Here is a 22,701-nt window from a genome sequence, read left to right as displayed (position 1 = left end):
TTACCAGCTTCAGGCCACCTAGTACATTAAATACCTCTCACATCCTCTGTCTGCTGCTGATGACCAGACTCCATGTTTATCTGTGTGGAGGCGGATGGAGTATGATGAGAGAGCCCAGAAAATGTGGGTTATTTTTTCATTTTAGTAGAAAAGAATGATTTTATTTTTGCTGTCCAGGCCTTTTTTCCAGAGATGTTTTCTGTATCAGAGTGTGTGTGTAATTCTGTCTGCCTGAGCCTGCATGTGTGTTATGTTTTCTGGAAACGGACTGCGTTGTAGATGGAATAAAGCCCACTGTGAGTGTTGACAGTATTGGCTTGTTAGCGCTGATGGGGTGGATGAATGCTGAGTACTGTGGGCTCGAATGGGATGGCAGATCTGCAGTGTTTTCTGGTACTGGATGTGCCTGAATTCCGCAAATCTCTCTTGATAAATTCAAGGTTTTACGCTAAAATGAAAATATGACAACGATAAGCCGCCTTTGAGCTCTCCTCTGCCATCTCCGTGCCTGACTTCCTCTTTCATTGCCTCTCTCTTTCTCTTGTTCCTTCTTCCTATATGTGATTTCTCTTTTTTGCCTCCTCTTATTTTTCCTTGTCCTAGAAACCCTCCTGCTGCCGTTATTGGTATCTCCTATATGTTTCCACTCCTCCCTTTAACAAATGGTCTGTTTAAAAGACGATTGGAGGAACACACACATGCACACATTCATCCACACACAAGCAAAGGACTGAAATAAAGAAGCCCCTTATCTCTCCTACCAGAGACACTTCGTTCATGTGCTTGCATGCAGATGAATAATATATGTGGACACAAGCGCACACACACTTGCACACACCACACAAGTAACCGATTGGTAGTGGTGGTGGTGGTGATGCTGACATGGGCCGTTGTGTTCTGTGCTTTTTGTAACACGACTTGCATGCACGTGTAAGTGTGTGCTTTGCTGACTGCTGTCACTGTGGAGCGATGTAGAGTCTCCAAGGGCATGGTGATGAATGGGAGTGTTGTCGTCAGTCAGGTCCAGATGCCTTTGTGCTGTCTTTATGCTGCATGTTCTCCTATTATACCACAAGCCCTGGAGGAGCGGTGAGTCGGCGCATAGAGTTAGTAGTGATGTGTTAACATTGCTTAAATGAAACAATCCTTGCGTGTATGTGTGTGTGAACAAGGCTTTAACACGTAGGACATTTGATCGATGTTAAAAGCACCTCATCTTTGTCTACACCATGTGTGGACACCTGTGTGGATGTCACATCAGACACACAACTCATGCCTAAAAGCTTCATCTGCATGCATAATTATTTAGTGTGTGTGTCTTTAGCTTGCAGTAAAAGTGTGTCGCCTGTGCAAGCATGTAGACACGTCAAGTGTGTGAACAGCGGGCTCCAAGAAAACGCTGTCAAAGCAGAAGCTGAATAATTTGCCTTCAGACACATTCATGATACAGTGACGTGTGTGCATAAATTTGCCTTCCAGTAGACTTAGCTGTATGTTTTACAGATAGTGTGTTATATCAGAAAACCTATACCTGACTGTGGAGGTCTTTTTTTTTGTCCTACATGGATATTTGGTCCTACTGGGATTTCTTTCTTTTTTTCTTTTTTAGCAGACGAGGAGAGTGTGCACACCACACACACATACCACATCACACACGTGTATGTGGAGAGTTTTAGAGGATTTATGCCTTCCTCTGTGGTTTAAGCAGATGAATCAGGTTGTGTTCAGAGGGGGTGGAAGCAGGTAGTTCTTGGATGAAAGAAGTTAATGAAAGAGCCTTTTGGGAGCATTGTGGCTCCATTTTGACCAAACACTTATGATGGCAGGTGTGACTCCTTGATAACTCCTAGAGCATACACAGTTTTACACATATTCAATGTAGCGCCTACGTCATTTTCTTTCATATATAAAAAAGTAGAAGGAATTCCAGGACTACACTATAAAAGCTAAATGTAAATCTGAGTCCTCAACCATGCAATATGTCACTTGAGCAGCAGGATATTGGGGAAAAAAACCTGACATTGCAACTTTTTTATTTCTGTGATATATATTCCAATATGAAAAAAATATGTGAATTTTCACGAGATGACTTAAATAGATCTATTTGGAAATAAAAATAATAATAGAGCTGAAAAAATTCTGAGGACTTTTCTAAGGGGGAGAAGGGGGAAATTAGGTAGTTAAACACACTAGTCAACTCAATATGTCATATTAATAATGCATGTTGTTGACCCTAGGCTCCCTTATATTGCTCCCGTTCTGTTTCTTGCTCATTTTCAGGTTGTGGTCGACTACTAGCATGGTGTGCTTTGGTTGTTTACCACACAGACTTCTCTTGTAGATTAAGGTTAGTGTCAACATTACCGAAACGACCTGACAGCTCCGAACTGTAGTTGGGAGACCTCTGGTTTGTTTAGGCAAACTCAATTAGCTTTAGCCCAGCTCCTGGCCAGTAATTTTACTCATTTAAAAAGAGCACCATGCTAATTTCCCTGTAGTGTTAAGCAGCAAAAAAGCACATCCTTTGATGCAGCTATTGCACATGTGCACATTTCATTGTCGATGCTGATCCGATACATCATGTAGCCCTAGGTTGTGTATGATGGTTGAGCTGAAAGGAAACTCTGTTCATGTTTTATCCAAATGTATGGATTCTGAAAATGGCTCAAGAAAACCTCCAATTGCTTGTAATTACTTCAGCAGTTGGACACAAAAGCCATGGCTAACCAGCAGACACTCAGAGGGACAAATAAAGTATAATTTGGTTGTTGGTTGGGTTTGACTGATCCCTAAATGTTTGCTTTGTTGGCCACAGTTTGCACAGTCAAAATTGGGATGGCACCATTTTGGCTTGGTATGTTTCCTCTGTCTCAGCAGTAAGGTGATGTGGTCAGAGCTGTTGGGTTCTGCATCTGTGGAAATAAATACAGTTGCCTGTAACACCACTTACAACATTTTATATGGAAGCTTATGTGGACAGCTCTAAAGGACACTGTGTCCCGGTAATGGGCTCTGGTTTCTAGCAGAGCCAATGAGAGTGAAGCACGACTGTGCATTAATGGTTGGGTTTATGGTCTGGGAGGCATCGCTCTGAGTGTCTAGGAGCAGAGCTGGGTATGTTTTGAATGATGTGTGTTGAGTCCAGTTTATTGAAACTTCTTATCGATGTAGATTCATGCCCTTTAGAAGTATTCTTAATAGAGTTTGCCATTCACTTTCTGCAAAGCCTACACTTTCTGTCTTGCTGTGATGGAAGTGTTAGCGAGCACTGTAGACCTTGAAAATGTAAAAGTATTGTGAAACCAAGAATACAGAGCCTCCAAACTGTGGTGGGGTTAAGTGCTTCGATGCAGACCTTTTTGCTCTTCATTCATATGGCAGACAAGAAAGTCCTCTGTGCAGCAGCCCGCATTCAAAACCATCTCTGGAAATCCGGTGGGTCTTAATTGTGTATCTTCATATATTTTGCTTCCAGTGCAGCTTTACCTTGTTGAGGTTGCAGAGCAAGGAAGGCTTGTCAAACACAGCTCAGAAGACACTGCATTTCTACTACACCAAATCCCAAGATATAGTGTGCTCACCATGCTCCAGCTTCCACATCCTGTCATTGTCCTTGGAATTAAATTCACTGGTGTCCTTGTAGCAGGCGCAGGGTAGCTTGAGACACAATTTGCATGTTGTACATAGTAGCCTGAAGTGGTGGGAATCTCTCGGCACCTCACATTTGATAACGTTTCAGAGGGCTACGATCCGAGTCTAAAACTATTATCGGTGCAGCTTGTTGCATCAAAATGTTTGATTTCTATGATACATTGTTTTCTTGCTGTATAAGTATTTGCTTCTTTTAAATCATAGTGTATTTGTGATGATCCATAACAATTAAAAAAAGATGAATTCACTTTTATTATCTTTTAGTACTATAATAGCAGTAACAAATAGAAGAGACGTGTCAAGAGTAAAGGCTCAGGCACACCAAACTGACATTAAAGAACTAGTGGTGACAAAGGCAGGCTTTTGCCTCGCTTTACATCGCCAGTTAGAGTTTTAACAAAGCAACCGAATGTTGAAAGAACAAAATATATTTACCATGCACTAGCAAAAAATATCACCAACAATTATGAGCTATTCCCGCCAAAGAGCTCAATGGCTAAAAAACAACTAAGAAAAATAACTTATAGAACAAGTTTGTTTGATCCCATGCCCTCTTGAGCCATTTGTTTGCTTTCCTCTCTTCTCTTCTCGTACACTGAGCTGACCTGCTGAAGCTGACAAGGGCCAACTAGTGCCAACAATGAGGGACACACAGCAAAAACAAGGTTGACAGATGCTCACAGACGGCACGACAATGACCAGCAGTTGTTGATTTGGTGTGTCAGGGTCCTAAGTTTACATTTGCCAACATATTTCTCAGCATTGCAAAAATCCAATAAGCAAAGAAATAAAAGTGTGCCTGTAGTAGCATCCTTGTATCCCTCTGTGGTTGCTCACGCTCAGCCATCCTCACCAAAACTCAAGAAGTAGCCTAGAACGTAAACATGATGCAGGTTTATGTGTTACGCTTCAAAATCCATTTGGTACTTAAAGCAGCTGTAAGAAACTAAGCCTAACCCTAACCCCTAACCCTACAGCCGAGCCCCACAACATTTTTACAGTTGATCATAATGTCACAAATTAGGTTTTAAATTTTCGTTTGTTGGCTTTTCTGCATTGAGACATCTCTCAAGAGAGAACTGCATCTAGAAGCCCTCAATACTCTGTGTGAACACCCCACACCTGCCTGCCACATTACAGCACAGGATAACTGTCATTTTAAATCACTGACGGTTTCATTACCTTGTTAATTTCCGAGGATGATACTCTGCTGAGAGACAAAAGTCACACTAAACTCATTTAGTAGCACGGGTGATAATAACAAAATAACATCAAGGCTTTATGTTATTATTGGACACACACACAGACACACAGACACACGCACACACACTCTCACCTCCCTGTGCTTCTTCAGGGATCTAAATGGGAATCTGACTGGAGGTAAACATGTCATTGTGTAGAGCAGCCCAGCAAACAGACAGCCTGACAGGCCAGTTAATGGGGAGATGAAGGGATAGGGTTTAATAGGCAGCGCAGTAAGAATAGTAGATTTATTTAAACGGGGCAATATTTACCAGCCTGGACAATGTCAGATTGTGTTTAAATTGGCCTTACCGCTCCTCGCCGTGTCATTTATCTTTAATTTCTTCTTATTTAATTCCTCTCATTCATTACCATACTCCCCTGATTATGCCAAGACTTTGATTTAGCTTCTATCATATGTTGTTTCTACTGAGGCAAGAGCCTCACTTAAAAACCTAAACATCAGAGTGGATTGTGGGAGGGTAGCCAGGAGCAATCTGCTGCTACTGCCACTGATGGATTTTAAAGGTTATTGGATGCTATGAGCTAATATGTAGGTACATTGTTTTTAAATCAATGTTTATGAATAGAAAACGCTGAGAAATGCTTCTGGCCATTGTGTAGACTTCTCTAAATGAATCTTTCCTCAGTAATAAAGTTGTGAATTGCTGTAGTAGCAGGTTTCAGTTTGTGATTCAACTTGCCACTTTCTTTTTCTTTCACTTCCAAGGTCCTTTTAAAGCTTTCTCTTCCTCTCTTTCCATTCTGCCACCATAACAGCGAGTCTCCAGAGTGTAGTAGGAACAAGGCTTTATCTGGCTAAATTCGTTTATTCCTTTCTTTCCGGTCTTTCCCCTCTCCCAGTAGATTTTATCTTATTTGGATGTTTGGTTGTGCCCCACTGCTTTGTAGGTTGGCTTTATGAATGAGCCCACTCAAGGTCATTTGGTCACTGTGCCTGTCGAGACTTTGCACATGCAGCTCACACATACTTCCTTTATCTCTTGATATTAAAAAAAAAAACTTGTTGACTGGCTTACACTTCCTCCCCCCACACTCCCCTCTCTCTGCTCAAATCCCCTTGGAGACAGAAGAGAAAGAAACAGAAGTGAGCCAGAGAGATTGTAAGCGAAAGAGAGAGATAAAGACAAAAGAGACAACCGTAATTCCCCCGATGTCTGTTGAGTGGACGCTGGAAAAATAATCCCTTTTTACTTTTACACGACAATTACGCTAATGACCTTAGGCTGCGATCATCAATAGACAGACTTGCATCTTCAGGGGGGACAGGTGAGTGTGTGAGGTGGTGTGTTTGTGTCTGTATGTGTGTGTGTGTGTGTGTGTGTGTGTGTGTGTGTGTGTGTGTGTGTGTGTGTGTGTGTGTGTGTGTGTGTGTGTGTGTGTGTGTGTGTGTGTGTGTGTGTGTGTGTGTGTGTGTGTGTGTGTGTGAGTGGCCCCCTCCTTTGTCTGAGATCAAGGATTAGAAAGGCTTAAAGATGGTGCGCATAGCTGGGTGTGTGTATTTGTGTGTCTTTGTGAGGTTAGTGTTATCTAAGGTGACGTCAGCACTTAAAGAGACTGGGGTTGCATTTGAAACACTCATCCCTGTGCTGTGAATGGGAAGTTTTAGGGACAGAAATGTATTCTTTGGTTTCATTTCTGCAAGTCATGATAGTCTCAAGGGGTCATTACGGACTTTAAAACAGCAGCACTTTAATTGAATCCCCTGTTTGCCATTATAGCAATATATTAAAACATAATATTGTCTAGAAAGCATCAATTACTTGTTAATGTAATAGCTAATGAATAATTGACAATATCTTGGTCCCACAGAAAAACAAAACGGATCAGTGATCAAGTAATATGTTGAAAAGTTTATAGTTATAACAAGATTTTTTTTTAATGTTTTGATAAGATGTATCATGTTTTAACAAAAAAAATGTATTTTTACATTATTATGTTTATAATATTGTGACCATAGACTGTAAAAATACTTGATGTAGCTACCACGACGTCACACATTGGTTTGTGGACTCCAGCCTCTAGTAGCCGGTCAATGCGCTGCAGGTGTAAACTTTTCAGGTTATTATGCCATTCTCCTGCTTTCTCTTGGATGACAGCAGGACTCTTCTATATAACCTAGCTGTCATTATATTTAAGGATGATTATGAGCCAAACCTTGAAGTGCATTGTAATGTCCATTCATAGTTCAATTTACGAAAACTTTATTGTCCACGAATGTGAAAATTTGCCTTCAGTTTCATAATAAAGTATGTAAAAGACATATCATAAGAACATAAAAACATTTTAAAAAATAACCACAATTCATACACATGCACACATTATTTACAGGCAGCATTGTTGGTTTGAATTCCATTAAGATATGCAGAGCTTGATGAATACAGCAATCTGGAAAGGTTCACTCAAGGTCTAGCAACAAGATTTCCTCCAGGAAATGTTCAGCAGCTTTCTTAATATAGAATATGGAGACATTTTATATGATTATTAGTGTCTTATGTGTTTATTGTGTATAACGTTGTTCATCATTGTCTGTTTTTTACACCAGTCGCAGAAGGTTATAGTTATAGTTGTAATCAAATATATTCATGAACACTTAAAAATGTCCTTATATCTGCTTACAACAACATTTTAGTTTTTTATTAACCATGTATTATCTGTTTACATGCTTAGTCAGGGATCTGTGTTTTGTCTTCCTCTGGTCTGTGATGTCAGAGAGAATTTGGAGCCATTTCAGCGAGCCTGATTGGCCAGTGCGCTCATATGAGAACCCTGGGACATGAGGTAGTGAGGAGCAACAGTACCAATCAAAGGCTTTGTTGGCTGCTTTGTAGAGGAATGAATTTAAGGGGTTAACAATTGGATTAAGGCCAGGAGAGCTGCCTTAAAATCAAACCCGATGCTTTCCTGTTTCAGCAGAGAGAATGGTCGAAATCTCACCCCCTGCCTTTTCCTGATACTTTCTCTTCCTCCAGGCCTGGAGAGGGAGCAGGGCAGGCACGGCATAGAAACAAGTTTGAAAAAGAATAAATAATATGGTACATATGTAACTTTTAGAAATGAGGAGGAGGAGGTCAACTAAGGTCAAAATCGATTATTTTTCCATATGGCTGCATCTGTGCTTGTGGTCTGCTGCTATATTTTTCACATTTACAAACTGTACAGCATCGCAGAGTACAGTGGCTTCAGACGTCTCTTCTAGTTTATAGTCTCTCAGTCTCCATTGTGCTCCACAGCCTCTTGTTACAAATCCAGACCTCCAGTCCAGACTCTTGTGCCCGCTGATGGCCTCCAGCTGCCACTCTCCACACAGGCAAAGGTGTCTGGGAGGTGACAGACCTTCTTATTCCAGAAAGGATAAACCTGAGGCTGAACTCACTGATCATAAAGCATGGACAGCTATTTTTATCGTCACATTTATCCTTACATAAGAGTCATCATATAAAGTTAAGAAAATTCAATAATTAGCCATCATTTTGGGAAATGCCCTTATTGGATATTGCCAAGACTTAGATGAGAAGATTGATGCTGCATGTGCTAATTGTGAAGCTTGAGGCAGAGGGGGATCAGCTTTAACAAATTTGAAAAACTGGTAGCTCTAAAATTCTTGATTGTTTGTTTAATCTGTGAAGCAAGGAAAAATATAAAAACCACAAGTTGGTTTTTGAAATGAGCCAGGCTAACAGTCCTCACCCTGCTTCCAGTCTGGTATTAACATTGATATTTTGGCCTATTATAACACAAAACTATGAAAAACAAAATCATTTTTTGTCAGTAGAAAATACAAAAATAACTTATTGTTTTCATTTTGGTAATTCAGCCTTCATCAGGCAAATTTCCAAGCAATTTTGCATGATGAATGTCTAGTTACGTCACAATAAATTTGTTATTTTTGCCATTTAGACAGTGTGAAGGAGTTTGTCTGGAAGTTTTTAGCTCTCCTACACACCTGCTTTGAAATCAATGTGTAAAATTTTCTTTTGTTCTAAAGAATGCCGTCATGCTTTTTACAGTGGAAAAAAAAATCTGTATGTTCTCATTTCTATTTCCCATAACACCAAAAGTGCATCTAACTTATTGTACAAATTTGATAAGCATATTCACAGTACTTCAGTTACCCCAGAATTACCATTTGTGAATGAAAATATTTAATAATACATCAAGACAAGAATTAAAAAGCAGTTTTGCATAAAGACACAATTACAGAACATCCTGCACCCGGCAAATTGCTTATCTCAGTGTGCTAAAAGCTGGACTCTTACCCTGAAAGGCTGCATTCCTCTGACTGTGATATAGACAGGACCAACAGGGCCGCAGACACCGCTAAGTGAGCCTCGGCAGGCAGAGCTCGGCCTTGGGCCCTAATACCGCTGCAGCTGCAGGCAGATCAGTGCAGAGCAGCAAAGTTTTGAGCTGTAATGGCGCTCCAGTGTCTATCTGGAGACTGATTTAAAATGGATGACCAAGCACAACCCCTGTAACCTCTGGACAAGCTGCTTCAGAGCCTGTCTGCTTCTTCCACTCAGACTGCAGAAGGAGCTCAGAGGCGACACTCCCACATGTGTGCACACATGCACTGCTTTGCGAGTGTTAAAAGGTGACGTATTTAGATATGCACACTTTGTTAGAGCTTACAACTGAGGGAGATATACTGTGTTTACTCACCATTTTCCCAACTCATTCAGTCATTCCTGCGCCTGAATTGGTTCTATTTCCTGTCACAGAAAGAGACGAATCAGAGTTAGCGGTTATTTAAGAATGGAAATGGTTTATTTGTTTGGCTTTCTAGTGCTTGTGCATGAATTGCACTTTGCTGGAGCTCATGGGAGGGCAGAAAGAGAGCTCTTGGAAAAAATGAAAGCAACGCAGGAAGGGGGGGGGGGTGTCTGCAGCCATCTGCCTTTGTGCCAACAGTTGGTTACTGTGGCAACCAGTAAAAAGTCATTATCTTTAATTTACACTGTGGCAGGTTCAGGTGTTTTCAATTGTATCATTAGCTTTTTTTTCTCTCTCTGCAGTGACTCACCCATCTTTGGCAGCGGTCCTCCACTTCATTCTGGGGCTCTTCATTCTTTTTTCCTCTGTGTCATCCTTTTCCTTGTGTACCTTTCTTTTAGCTGCCTCACTGGCTGATTTAGGGCGTGTGTGTGGATCTAAAGCACTCGTTTCACTCTGTAAGGTTATCCTGTTCCTAGGGCATGCAGCATGATGCCACTGCGCTTTCTGATGGCGAGGGGTACTGACGGATGACACGATGACAGATAGAGCAAAAAGTGACGAGAGAACAGTTTGAAAAGTAAAATGACAGGAGCATAAAAATTTAATGGCAGCAGAGAGTGGGGAAGGTGGAGGGCAAAGAGGTAGAGAAAGTGGTTGTCTGTCCTTCTTAACAACGGCTTATTTCTTTCATGTTGAGGCTTGTCTGGGCGGCAGTGGCAAGAAGTGCAGATGAGCGATCGTAAAGTAGCCCTGTCTGTGTACCATTAGCCAACCGCAAGTACTAAGCACTTACCAGAAGCTGCTTGCGTTGACCTCCTCCTCTCCTCCTCTCCTCCCCCAGACACTCTCTCTCTCTCTTACCTCGCTTTGCTGGAAACTCTTCTTGTTCTCTCATAATATGTTCATTGCTTCGTTTATGATAACAAAGCCTCACTCCACACTCAATCCATCCAACAAACTTTGGTTCTTTTGTTTGGCTCATTTTTAATTCTCTTTCATGGCATGGGACGCCCCAAGTTTTTGAAAGGTTTCATTTACCGATGGAAAGTAATTTCTTTCTTTTTTTTTCTACCACTCAAAATAATAAAAAATAATTAACCCCCTCCCCCCCCTCCCCCCGATATTGCTCTGAAGCAATACAAACTTTCAAAAAACCATTTGTAGTTTTCAAATTCATTTTATTATAACGAGCTGTTTCTCGCCGCCATCACTAGCTCGGTCGATCAGTCTGTGGGTACAAAACGTCTCCAGTTCAATGAAAAAGTAATTACACCAACAAAGCCAGTACTGGGATGTTCTGTCTATAAGTATTGTTCGAAAGTAGCTCATGCCGTTAACTATTGAGAAGTCAGAAGCAGTTGGCAGCGTCCAGGCGTACCTTTTTATTACTGCTGGCTGCTTTATTAGCCGTCCACAGAGCGGGGAAAGATTGAGGGGATTGACTGGAGACGTGAGTGGAAGTGGCACCTATCGACAATTTGGCTTCTTGTGCTATACTGGCAGAATACAATGATGCTGTAAGGATACTGCCACTTAGGCCAGCCCATTAGCACCTAGGCTCCACACATGAGAACATGACAAGAACAGACCACATACAGTGCAGCGATTTCACAGGCAGCATTGCAGTGATGCACCGTAGCTGCTGGAATACACAGTTTTCACAGCCAGCACTGTTTCTGAGCTTACACTTTCCAAGCATTTTATAAAAATTGGTTTATGTTATCTTCTATTTCCCTCTTGGCCCATCCTTGTCCCGTCATTTTTGTCATTTTCAGATTTAATTGGTCTCAAGATTCAGCAGCGCCTGAACATTTCTCTCGGCATAAAGGAGACGAAAAACACTGTTTGTTTAAACTTTTGCTATTTAAGAAGAGTGCAGCCGAGTTAGAAGGCATATGTATGTGTGAGATGAAAATTTGCCGAATCTGCGTTGGGGCATATGGCGTAGGTGTTGGGTGTGGGTGTTTTTGCGTGTGTTGATGACCATCTGTCACCTAGTAACAGTTCGGGTGATCTCTGGTAGATCTCCCTGTTGGGATCATAACACCTGATTATATACAAAGACAGGGGGTTACAAGCCCAGATGGAAAGACTTAACCAACATTATACTTATACTCTGTGCTGATCAGAAGGAAAGACATTTAAATGTAAGTCTTTCTTAATCTTGTGTATTTTCAGAGCAATGTTTCTTGGCTGTCATTTTTAGCAGATGGTGCAGTTTATTAGTGGCTCTCTAATTGATATATAACAATGCACACCTAGGTTAAGGCTATGGCTGATTGTGCTTGATCATAATTTTATTTATTTTGTCCTTTACAGCTAATTTCTCCAGAGGGTGAATTGTTACATAACTCACTCCTCTACATTTTATTAAGGCTTAAAATGTAGTATCTCTAAGGTCTGCAAGGTGTCACCATAGTCTGTGAGTCAGATACATCCCTCGCTCCTTCACATCTCAACCCTCCCATCCAAATTTGGTCACTTATTGCTTCAGAAACCAAGATTGCCAAAATTTCTAACTTGAGGCTTCAAAATGGGAGCCTACAAACCAATGATAGCCATTTTCCACCAACATGGAACTGGTTCCGTACCAGTTTACGCACCTAATTTCGAACTGTACTGAGCATTTTTACCAAAATTGTTTCAGAACCTGAAAAACTGGTTCTTAGTTGGAACCAAAAAATAACCATGTCTGTTTTCTTCTGTTGTGCTTTGTTTAGCATCCTCCATTGAGGACACATCCTTGGTCACAAAGGTTCTGCATAGAACTGATGGAAACTTGGGGTTGGGCTGGTTTGCTACAAAGCATCAAGTTTCCAAGAATCCTGAGCGTGTGAGCTAATTTGGTGGAAAAGGGGTATGGGTTAGTCCAAATAGAGAGTTTTAGAGAGTTTGAAGCTTCTTAGTGCCACCACATTAAAGTAAAAGCAAATGAAAATGATCGTGTATATTTTTGCAACTAGTTTGTGAAGTAAAATCCCAGCAGTAGCCATTTTGCATAAGCCATTCTCCCCTATCCCTCCACTACCCATCTAAAGCAGGAAGCTGGGGATGCGAAAAACGCATGTGAACACAGTCTTTATGCTGCATGATGGAAATTTTCTCTCATGGTAAGTCAAAACAATAGAAGCTTTGTGACTGCAATCAAGTAATTGTTGCAATCAAGACATTGCTGTGAATTTATTCTGGCCACCACAACCCTCGCAGCAGTAGATAAAGTGATAAAAATTAAACTCTGGTGGCAGCAGCAGCATCGCTTTGAGAGCATGCACAGCTTCTCTGTCTCGGTCACCATCTGGAAAACACACCCAGCACATCTATTAGACACCCACTCTAGCAAAGGATGAGCGCTCCACTGAAAATGGGTTAATAATGACGATTAAATTGAAGGTAATGTCAGCGGTTGATCTGTCACTCACAAATCACAGTATTTTATGTGGATGGCTTTCTCTGCCTGGGTGTGGAATTGTGGTTTTGAATGAGTGCAAGTCACTGAGTCGAGTTATTGAAAATGTAAGAAATGTAGGATCAAGTTATTTGTTTTGTCAAGACACTCTCTCACTGCATGAAGCCTTTTCACCCAGAGGTCAGAGTGCAGATGTGTTTGCAGTACTAGCCAGAAAATAGAGATGAGAAAGTTTCTGTTCAGCAACTTTTCAGCCATACTCTCCCTTGAGCAGTATAAGAGAACAACTCCTTTTCTGGTTTACAAGCTCTTTTTTATTGAGGAAATCTATTATGCACAGTCTGATTTTATTTGTAAACAGAGAGGATGTGCTTGAAGCAATTTTCAGTTTACGTTAATGTACCAAGACATGAACACCTATATTAACACAGATAAATGTGGGTTTTTGTTTTGTTTGAAAAACCGGCGTAGGTATGAAAATATTCCTCAAATGATATACAGGGCTCGCTTTTGAAAGATGAAGGGCGTCCCCAGTTCTGAAATGAGAAAACACACACACACACACACACACACACACACACACACACACACACACACACACACACACACACACACACACACATACACACATCCCCTTGCTGTCAAACCAATTACTCTAGCAGTTAGAATTGGAGGCTCATTCAGGTGGAAGATTAGCAGCTGGGTCTGAAGACCGGCACCAAATCCCCCTCCACTAAGAAGCAGCAGAAATGCTGTCATATTTAACCACAAACTGGTTTGTGTGAGTGCGTGTGTTTGTGTGTATAGCATGCAAGCGCCCCCACCCCCCTCTTCTGCTGAGCGTATTGGACATATTTGCGTACCGTCTATAACTGTCTGCTTTGTAGCTGTTTGTTTATGCCGTTGCATTGAGTTTGGCTGGGAGGACAGGACAGCTGTATTGGATGTCTGAATGTGTGTATACAGTTGTGCTGATGCTGACAAGCCTTCGAGCAGGGGAGCAGGGATCAGATGTATGCTAATATCACCAGCAGACAGTCTGCTAGTCTGACAGGGGGCTGGGCCGCGAGGTTAGGTACTACTGCTGGAGAAGATGGAGCTGAGAGAGAGAGACGGAGCGCAGAAGAGACAGGCTAAGACGGAGGAAGACAGGAAATATAGGGAGAATTAGACAAGGGCCAGGGGGCACTGAAAGAAATGAGGAGTAAGGCAGTTCATGCCTAGCAGAGGGAATTAAGTGGGAGGGAGAGCAGAGGCCCACAGATGAGCTTTTGTGCCAAAGGAAAACACAGGCTTGTCTGTTTTTCTGACCGTGCATGTAAAGCAACACTTGTTGTTGTTCTTGTTGTTGATGTTGTGTAGCCCGTTGAACAGGGAATTTCTGGAGCAAATGTTACCAAAGTGCACATTGAGAGTGTTAAGTCTCCCAAATCCCAGGCATTTTTGCTTTCCAAGCCCAACATGACCTCTTTATATTACCTATTTTGTCTGACCAACAGTCCAAAACAGAAAGATATTAACTTTACAACTATATAGAAACGAGTATCACATTTGAGAAGCAGCAAATGGTCAGCACTTTTGCTTTATAAGTGCATTAAACAACGAATCAGCTGATTTTCTGTGCAAAACAATTAAAGGGAAACTTCACTGATATTCATCAGCTTTTTATCATTACAATGTGAGTCCACTGGGTAGCATGTGTCAGTGAACTGTGATAAACTTTCCTCCATCTAACCAGTGCCTAGACACTCCCTCAGCGAAACACTGCCAGATGACGCAAACCATGTCATCCGGTGGAGTTTGGCTGGCTCCTACAGCTGTAGCTCTAATTACAAGCTGTATGTATCAGCTGACCCCAATGCCACTAGCGTGGACATAAAAACTACAGAAATGGACCGAGAGACAGACCCACCCCAATCTCATTAAAACGAGGTAGAGCTGATCTAAAGATTATATTACTGCATTGCCTATGGCTCGCCTAAAATGTCTTCAGAAACATATTTTCGGGCACTGTTTGGCTGTAATATGAGAATGTGTGAACAGGTGCCCATACTGTTTCCTCAGCTGCAAAAAAATGGAGGCAGGGAATACTGACATCAAACTGGAAAACTAAGCACCAAGATTCTGTCACTGTGTTGCGTATTTTACTTTTTTTAATTCGAGATTATTGGTTACCAGTTTGCTGCCTTTTTGTCAAATGGCTGAGTTTGCATTACGTCACCTACTAGCAGGAGGGTTTATGGGTCTGTTGCAGCACAGTTCATTCTGGTCGTTATATTTTTTTCCACCTCTTGAGCAAAAGCAGGTGCCACAGTCCTTTTTTTCTGTTTTCTCTGGTTGTATAGTACCAGTGTCAAAAGTATTTGCATCTTTCTGCAGCATAGACAGCCCAGTTTTACTAAAATACCATCTTTCCAGCAGTGAAATATCTCTTTAATTGACTGATGATTCCAGCTCCACCTGCATCCTATAGAAATTTGTTGTTATCACATATGAGCTTAAACAAATGAATGATGATGTTAGAATAAAGCTTAGTGACAGAAAATTACTACAAACTCGCATAAGGCCAGGGAGCTGTTGCAGTTGGCGAAACTGTTGCTGCAGAAACATTTCAGCCTCTCAATTTCACTCTCTTGCTTGTCAGCCTGGAGAGAAATGACCTTATCATTGGAGAAGGTACCTCACTGTGAGCACTTGTGCATGTGTGTGTTTGTAGGAACGACTTTATATGGCGGTAGTTCAAATTTATAGCTGTCACTGTCCATGTTTCCAGCACATTATATTTAGCTGTGCTATCAGTGAGGCCTTCTGGTGCAGTTGAAGAGGTTAAACCACAGCGAGACACTGCTCTTCTGCCCTTACCGCTCTCTCCCTCCACTCTCCAAATAGGCTGTCCATTCTTTCAAGATCCTCTCTTTATCTGACTTAAACCTTGCTCTCTCCTGTGTCTCCGTTACTTGAACTATTCAGTTATAGTCTTGAATTTCAGATTAGGCTGTATGGTCTTTACTGCCCTCTTCCTTTTGTCTTATTCCCAATATCTTGCATTTTCAGTTGTTGACTGAGTGTTTGTTTACAGTTTTTGTCGTTTTTTATCCTCTATTTTCTGCTCTTATCCTGCATCCTTCCTCCCTCTGTCTGCCCGTCCACCTCTCTCCTCAGGGGGTCCATCAGTAACTGGCCCTCTATCTCCGCAGTGCCAGGCGGAGGGAGGAAGTGGACATGAACTTATAGCCGAGAGCCTGGCTACATGGCAGTTAGGATACTGAAAACTGCAATACACAGATAACCTCCGCCATAACAGAAAAAAAACATACACTGTAACTAAAATGGAGCAATAGTAGAAGATATGGAATAGCTAATCATTTACTACTTGCACTTGTGTTTTTCTCAGTCAGTGCGTCTGCGTGCACATGAGTCAGTAGTGTGATAGAGCAGCCGGGGGGGAATTTTTTATCAGCGACTTTTTCATGCAGTTATATCACCATGCCATCGGATCATGCTAATGCACAGACAGCACAACTTGTGATCCCTCAGATGAAAAGATGCAAATAGCTCTAGCTAATCCACAGCATCCATAATCCTAGTCACAACTGACCAGCTCCCCTGGATCAGGACCTGGATATGTGATGGTCTGTTTGGTTGCAGCATTCACGTCCTTGTATGTTTGTGTGCCGATATGTATTATGCGTGACATAACACTTGGCAGAAAGCATCAGCTAAAGGAATGTAATGACATGGGTTCAGGCCATGCTAACCTTTTTGTAGTTATCATTTTCCTATTCTAGTGATAATTCATTACTTATGGGTTTGCTGGTGTGATTTTGGTTATGTGTTTTGTGAACCTGACCACGTGTGAGATGCATTAGCAATGGGGCCATTGTAGTGTTTATGTTCTCTTTAGTTGCATGCACACAAACAGTAGATGGGGACTGATGGTTTTTCCTGTTTGGTGAGTCATACATGGATGTGTCGCATTTGTGGACAAGACAGATGACTTCTGTTTTAGTGGATAGACTGAATACACTGCACCACACAGTGCTAGTGTTAAATGTGGAGGCTAGTCTTTGGTGGTACACTATAATACATGGCTTCAACACAGCATCTCTATCAATTTAAAAGAAACCAAAAGATACCATCTGGATTTCTAAATACCCTGATATACCCTAATACCATGAGACTGCCTAAGTCTAGTGGAGGCAGATTATTACGTATATTTTTTACATTTACTCTGTGAGTAATTTTTTGTGACTTACGTTGTTTTAAAAAAGGGTGTGTAGGATTCAGTGGTATCTACCTTTGGCGACTGCAGATTGCAACTAGCTGAAACTTCTTGCTTGTGCCAAGCATGAACTCCTAGTGAGGATTCCTTCAGCTGTACCTTGTTCAGGAGGTTTTTACCTGGAGCCGAATTATTTGCAGAAGTCTCCTCTTCTTCAAAACAAATGGACCAGGTTATTAAAACCAGTAAAAAAAAATAGAATAAAAAAAAAGCAATTGTAGAAGCACATTGAAGAAATCTGTGTTTTCCAATGCTGCTTGTTGCAGAGGGAGAGCTCATGACAATTACTGAAGCGAAAATGCGAATAGCTTTATCTAGAACCAGCGTTTGTTTTATACGTTCTCGGCCACCGTAAAAACGTGGCGGCGCAACATAATGGACTCCATAGACAACCTGGACCTTAGCCAATCTGCCATCTCCTGTATACAAATGACGTGACTTCCATTTTCCTTCATGCTCTGAAAAAGGCCGAGAGGCTGAAATGTGTTTGTTTGACATGGCCAGAATAAATAGGTGAAAATGAGATTAGTTAACTTCGTCCTTAAGATCTGTGTGTGGGCTACAGTTTTAACTTCGGGTATTCAACATTAGAGTTGTTTTTGATCCGTTTTCAACAGCATTCACATCTAAAATCCCCCTTTGATTCTGTACGCTCTGTGTGTTTATACCCTTGTTTAGCGAGGGAGCACTGCCTGAGCAGGAAGTAGTCTCGGTGTAAGGACAGCCTCAACCACACACACCCACACACAAGCCAATCCCCTGCCCACAGTCCTAGTTTTTCTCTATTGGACAACAACTCTCCAGAGAGGGGGAGAAAAAGGGGGGAGGAAGTGGGATAAAGTGAGGGAGGTGAAAAAGTAAGATGGGGAAAAAAAATCTTGACAGATGGAGATGGGAAATCTATATGATGATGATGATAATGTTGTGGGTGAGCACATGAGAGACAGGAAAATAATAAGTGAGAGCAGAGCGGAAGTGTGACTGGTTGCAGACTTACATCATGTAGAAGGAGTGAGAAACGGAGGGAAAACATGTTTGGGGACTAAAGCAAAGGGGAGGGCCAGCCAGCTCAGTGTCTTAGAGAATAAGAGCGAGAGAGAGTTTTTCCTTTCTGCCTCTCTGTCATCATCATCACCATCACACTGCTTCATAACTATTTCATGACCTTTGTTTCTGTCATCTCCCAGCCTTCCTGAGTGTATGGTACTGTACAACCAGAGGGCTTGCTGGGAAACTGTGCAAACAGGTTTCTGTGTTAATCCTTTTTTTTTTTTTTTGCAGTTTTCCATATGTACTGTAATGGGTTGAGTAAGAAATTTCATAATTCTTCAGTTCTGGAATTCTTTTGAATGAATTATTTATTTCCGTTTTTCACTTTCAAATATATTTTGGTCTATGAGGTCCAGAGTTCAAAGTAAAAACAAACAAACAAACAAACTGAATCCCAAAATTAAGATTTGAAACTGCAAACAAATAAGGCTGAAACTGAATGCATAAAATCTGCAACTAAAAATTTAAATAAAAAAACCCCCCAAAAAACCCAAATAGCAATATATATATATGAATGTGAAAAATGAAAATAAATATTTTATTCAAAAGAATTCCAGAAATGAATACAAATTATATTTAACCTGAAACAAAACTTTTCCTATAATTACTTTTTTTAGTTTGAATACATTTTTGGATTTTTCAGAATTCAAGATAAAAATTGTTCAAATTACCCAAACTTCTGGCATTGGTTTAGCTCCGTAATTGTCTACTTTGATCCAAAATTCCCTCAAAACTGCTTTTCTTGACTTTGATTTTACAAGCATCTCATTTACTCCATGTGCACTCCTCATTTAGGCTAATATGTTTTGGTGTATCAAAACAGGCCTATCTTTTCTTCTGTGCTCTGTAATAAAAGGAACACGATGGTCTCTCCTCATGGGCAGTAAACACAGCCTCTTTCCTGCTACTTGCAGCACGTGTTATGATGAACTTCACGCCCTGCCACCCTAGCATTAGCTTCAGGCTGCACTCCAACACCCCACAGATGCATCCGATCTTCCTTCTTATTCTCGATCCATTCACTGACCTAGAAAGGGCTAGTTCAGTCAAGGCGGGATTTGCTGTCTCGAGTTTGTTTTGACAGTTTTAAACCAATAGATTGGTAAATTCTTGATAGAAAAAGTAAGGAGAAAAAGCAATGGGGAAATGAAGATGTGGTATTTGCTCTGCTTGTAATGCTTTTTGTGGTTAGGCAGGGCGAGAGTGATGCGACGGGTAAGACCCTGACCCTTAACTCATCCAGGCCTCGCCACGCCCTGCCCCTCTTCCCTGAGGGGATTCCAATGTGCTGCTCGCATGACCCAGGACACTGACCTCTCTCCCCTTCCCCTCATACCCATTCTTCTCCAGTATACCCCCACCCTCTCTATGTGCACTAACTTCTAACCCTCGGTCTCCTCCCCCCCAGTGCCTTGCACTTCTTCCTGCATCTCCTCCTACTCTCTCCCCCTCTCCGTTTCTGCTTACCCTCATGTTTCAGGGTCAGAGGCAGATGCAGTGCAGGCCCTAACCTATCTCTGCCTCAGCCCTAAACAGCCCTGGGCCTCGAGGCAGTGGTATGTGACTGGACATGCGCACCAGACACCAGCCCTTAGGGTGAACTGGGAGACTGGCTGTCTGAGTGCTCTGCAACTGGACTGCTGCACTGTAAGGCTAGTTTAGCCCAGGCAGTGGTGTCTTTATAGGTCTGCAAAAAGAGGAAATGTATTCCCTGAATGACTAGATCTATTGTGTATGAAATGCTGCACTTGGACTGGCAGTAGCCAGGTTGTTGAAACAAGCTGAATTGTTCAGTTCTTGTGTCATATATATTCTGCGTTTCTGTCAGTCATGAGGCATTTTATTTTCTTCCATTATACGCTGCTATTGTGTTTTAAACCAGTGCATTCTCACATCTCTTAAAATTGAATTCTGAGCTGTCTGTTTGCCTCTTGCTCTGACACGTCACTTGGACACATCAGGAGAAAAAGACAACTGCATTATTTCTCTTTTGTTTGCCATTTCCTTTGTGGTTATTGCAAAAATGCCCCACTTGTTTGTCACATACATACACACACATGCCTAACCTGCACTCTATCACAATGAGTGAAAGTGTCACAAAATGTTCATAAACTTGTAGAATTGAATACACATAGGAGCACTCTTAGAAAAAGATAGGTGGGGTCAGTGAAGCAGATGTTTACAATGCATCTGTGAGAGTCAGTGTTGAGCCTGGCTCGCCTCCAGGTCCATAGGGACTTTAGGAGTGCTTGACTTTATTTAATCCAGACACTCTCACAACCGGTCACAAACATGACCTACTTCACACATGACATGCTCATCAGCAGGATGTAATAAAGGATAAACAAGTCCTCCGTGTTTGTGTGTGTGCACTGTGCACGTTCATGTGTGCACTTTTATGTGTTAGCTCATATAGGTCATTTGTGCTAATGTGATTCTGCACCAAGGCCTCCGTACTTATCTGTATGTAACACCCTCTGTCAGCTCAGTAGGCAGCTACTTCAAGCATGTCATAACAGTTCAGTCTGTGCAGAGATGCAGTTCACAGCAACCTTTGCAATTGCAGAGCTCACAGACCTACCTGAAATTCCTGTTGGTTGACCCTCAGAAGGAAATATATACGTATTTAAATGCAGTAAACTGAATGTAAATGGTTTGCTTTACATGATTGTAATAGAACAAAATTAAAATGATTGAAATTAGTAAGGAACTATTGATAAATTTGCACACATATATTCTATTTCTAACTCTACATACTAGTTTTACACACTGTATCCTAGCATAAGTTACATAATTTTATATTTTACACACATAACATACAGTACTTCATGTTACATATTAACTTACTAGTGCTTAATGTATTTTCAAAATTATTTGTGTATTTATATTTTAATATATTTTGTGCTAGTACTTATTTATACTTTCTATAATTCTCTATGCTTGGCATAAGAGTGACTGTAACGAATCTCAATTTCCCCTTGGGGATCAATAAAATATTTCTGATCACATTATATTCGATGCCTCTGAACATGGTCAGTGTAGCACAGGAGGGACCATGCAGATAAAGTATAAAAAATTGTGATTATCAGGCTGGATAAAAGTTCTGTTTAGCCAGTGGAGCATGTCCATGGGGCAGCAGGTCATGTTTTTGTGGCTGATTGTAGTTGAAGCTGTCTGCTCTGTAATGCGAACATGACTAGGTCAGGACACAGGTGTGTTTTTAACCTGCTGACTCCGGCTGTATAGATCCCACACCTGCAGTTTTTCTCATCTGGTCAAGGCTATGCTCATCTTAGCTGTATATACTGTACTGTTTTCCAGCTGGATTTGTTCATATATTAGCTGGTGCCCAGTACACACGCAGACAAGAACATATACAAGTATGCAGTATACACACTTGTAAGAGAGTCTGAAAGGAGAAGGCTATGAATTATCCATAATTCCCAGGTCATATACCTATTCGAAATGTATCGACCAGCAAGTCTGGCAGAGCACACAACATGCAACTTATTAAAACAGAGGCTGGGTCTATCTCTGGGTGCCTTGATCCATTTTTCATGCATGCTTCCTCTACAAATATCAAAACACCAGACATTCTTTTTGATATTGATTCCTTTTTCTTGTTGGCACTTGGCTATACACCTGGTGCAGCACAGGGGAGGTCTCGCCTCTGTAATGTTAATTCACAGACTGATTGGAATTTGCTTTAGTGAACGTCAGGGTTTCAAGGCTTGGCCATAACTGTCGGCTTTGAACTTCGATTAGTTACACTCAGCTTTCAAGAAAAACTCAGAAATGTACTGTGTATGCAGAAATCAATACATGGCAGGTGCAAGGCTGTTTTTTATCTACAGTGTGTTCCTCTGTAGTGACTTACTTACTCCTCCTACCATTTCCTTTTCATTGTCTCACCCTCTGGTGGGCAATGTTGGGCTTTGAAGTTCATCTTTGCACATCCACAGTTCTCTGTTGTCTGACAAACTCAATTCAGCAGCAATGAAGGCTTTGTCTGCTTTTGTGCTCTGTCAAAAGAGCTATTCATGATTAATAGTGGTTTTAATGTCTGTTTTACTACATTAACGCCTCAGTTATGACATGGAGGGGGCGGTCTCATACTGCAAGTCTGTGTGCTGGCTGTCTTGGAAGATTTTTGTTCCTTACAAATTATGCTGTCAGAGAGGGCCATTCCATAAAGAGCACCCCCTATCCCTCATCCTCTCTCGTTATTTTTAGGTCGGATCTACTATTGGAATAACTGATACTGAGATTGGCCAGCCAACTAAGTTTCTGTACATGTTTCTGTGTGCACAGCACCAGTTTGTTTCCTGTATTG

At 41.4% G+C, this 22,701-nt stretch overlaps 1 protein-coding gene across 2 annotated transcripts in view; it reads left to right on the top strand.

The window, feature by feature from the left end:
• The window catches only part of arhgap35a (Rho GTPase activating protein 35a), an 86,868-nt gene that overhangs the window by 33,747 nt on the left and 30,420 nt on the right, over positions 1 to 22,701 (top strand). The gene's annotated exons all lie outside the window — the stretch shown is intronic.

The sequence above is a fragment of the Plectropomus leopardus genome, chromosome 6, assembly GCF_026936395.1.
Source record: "Plectropomus leopardus strain MGB_pleo_1.0 chromosome 6, ASM2693639v1, whole genome shotgun sequence".
Classification (NCBI taxonomy): Eukaryota; Metazoa; Chordata; class Actinopteri; order Perciformes; family Serranidae; genus Plectropomus; species Plectropomus leopardus.
This window is presented reverse-complemented; position numbering and strand designations above follow the sequence as displayed.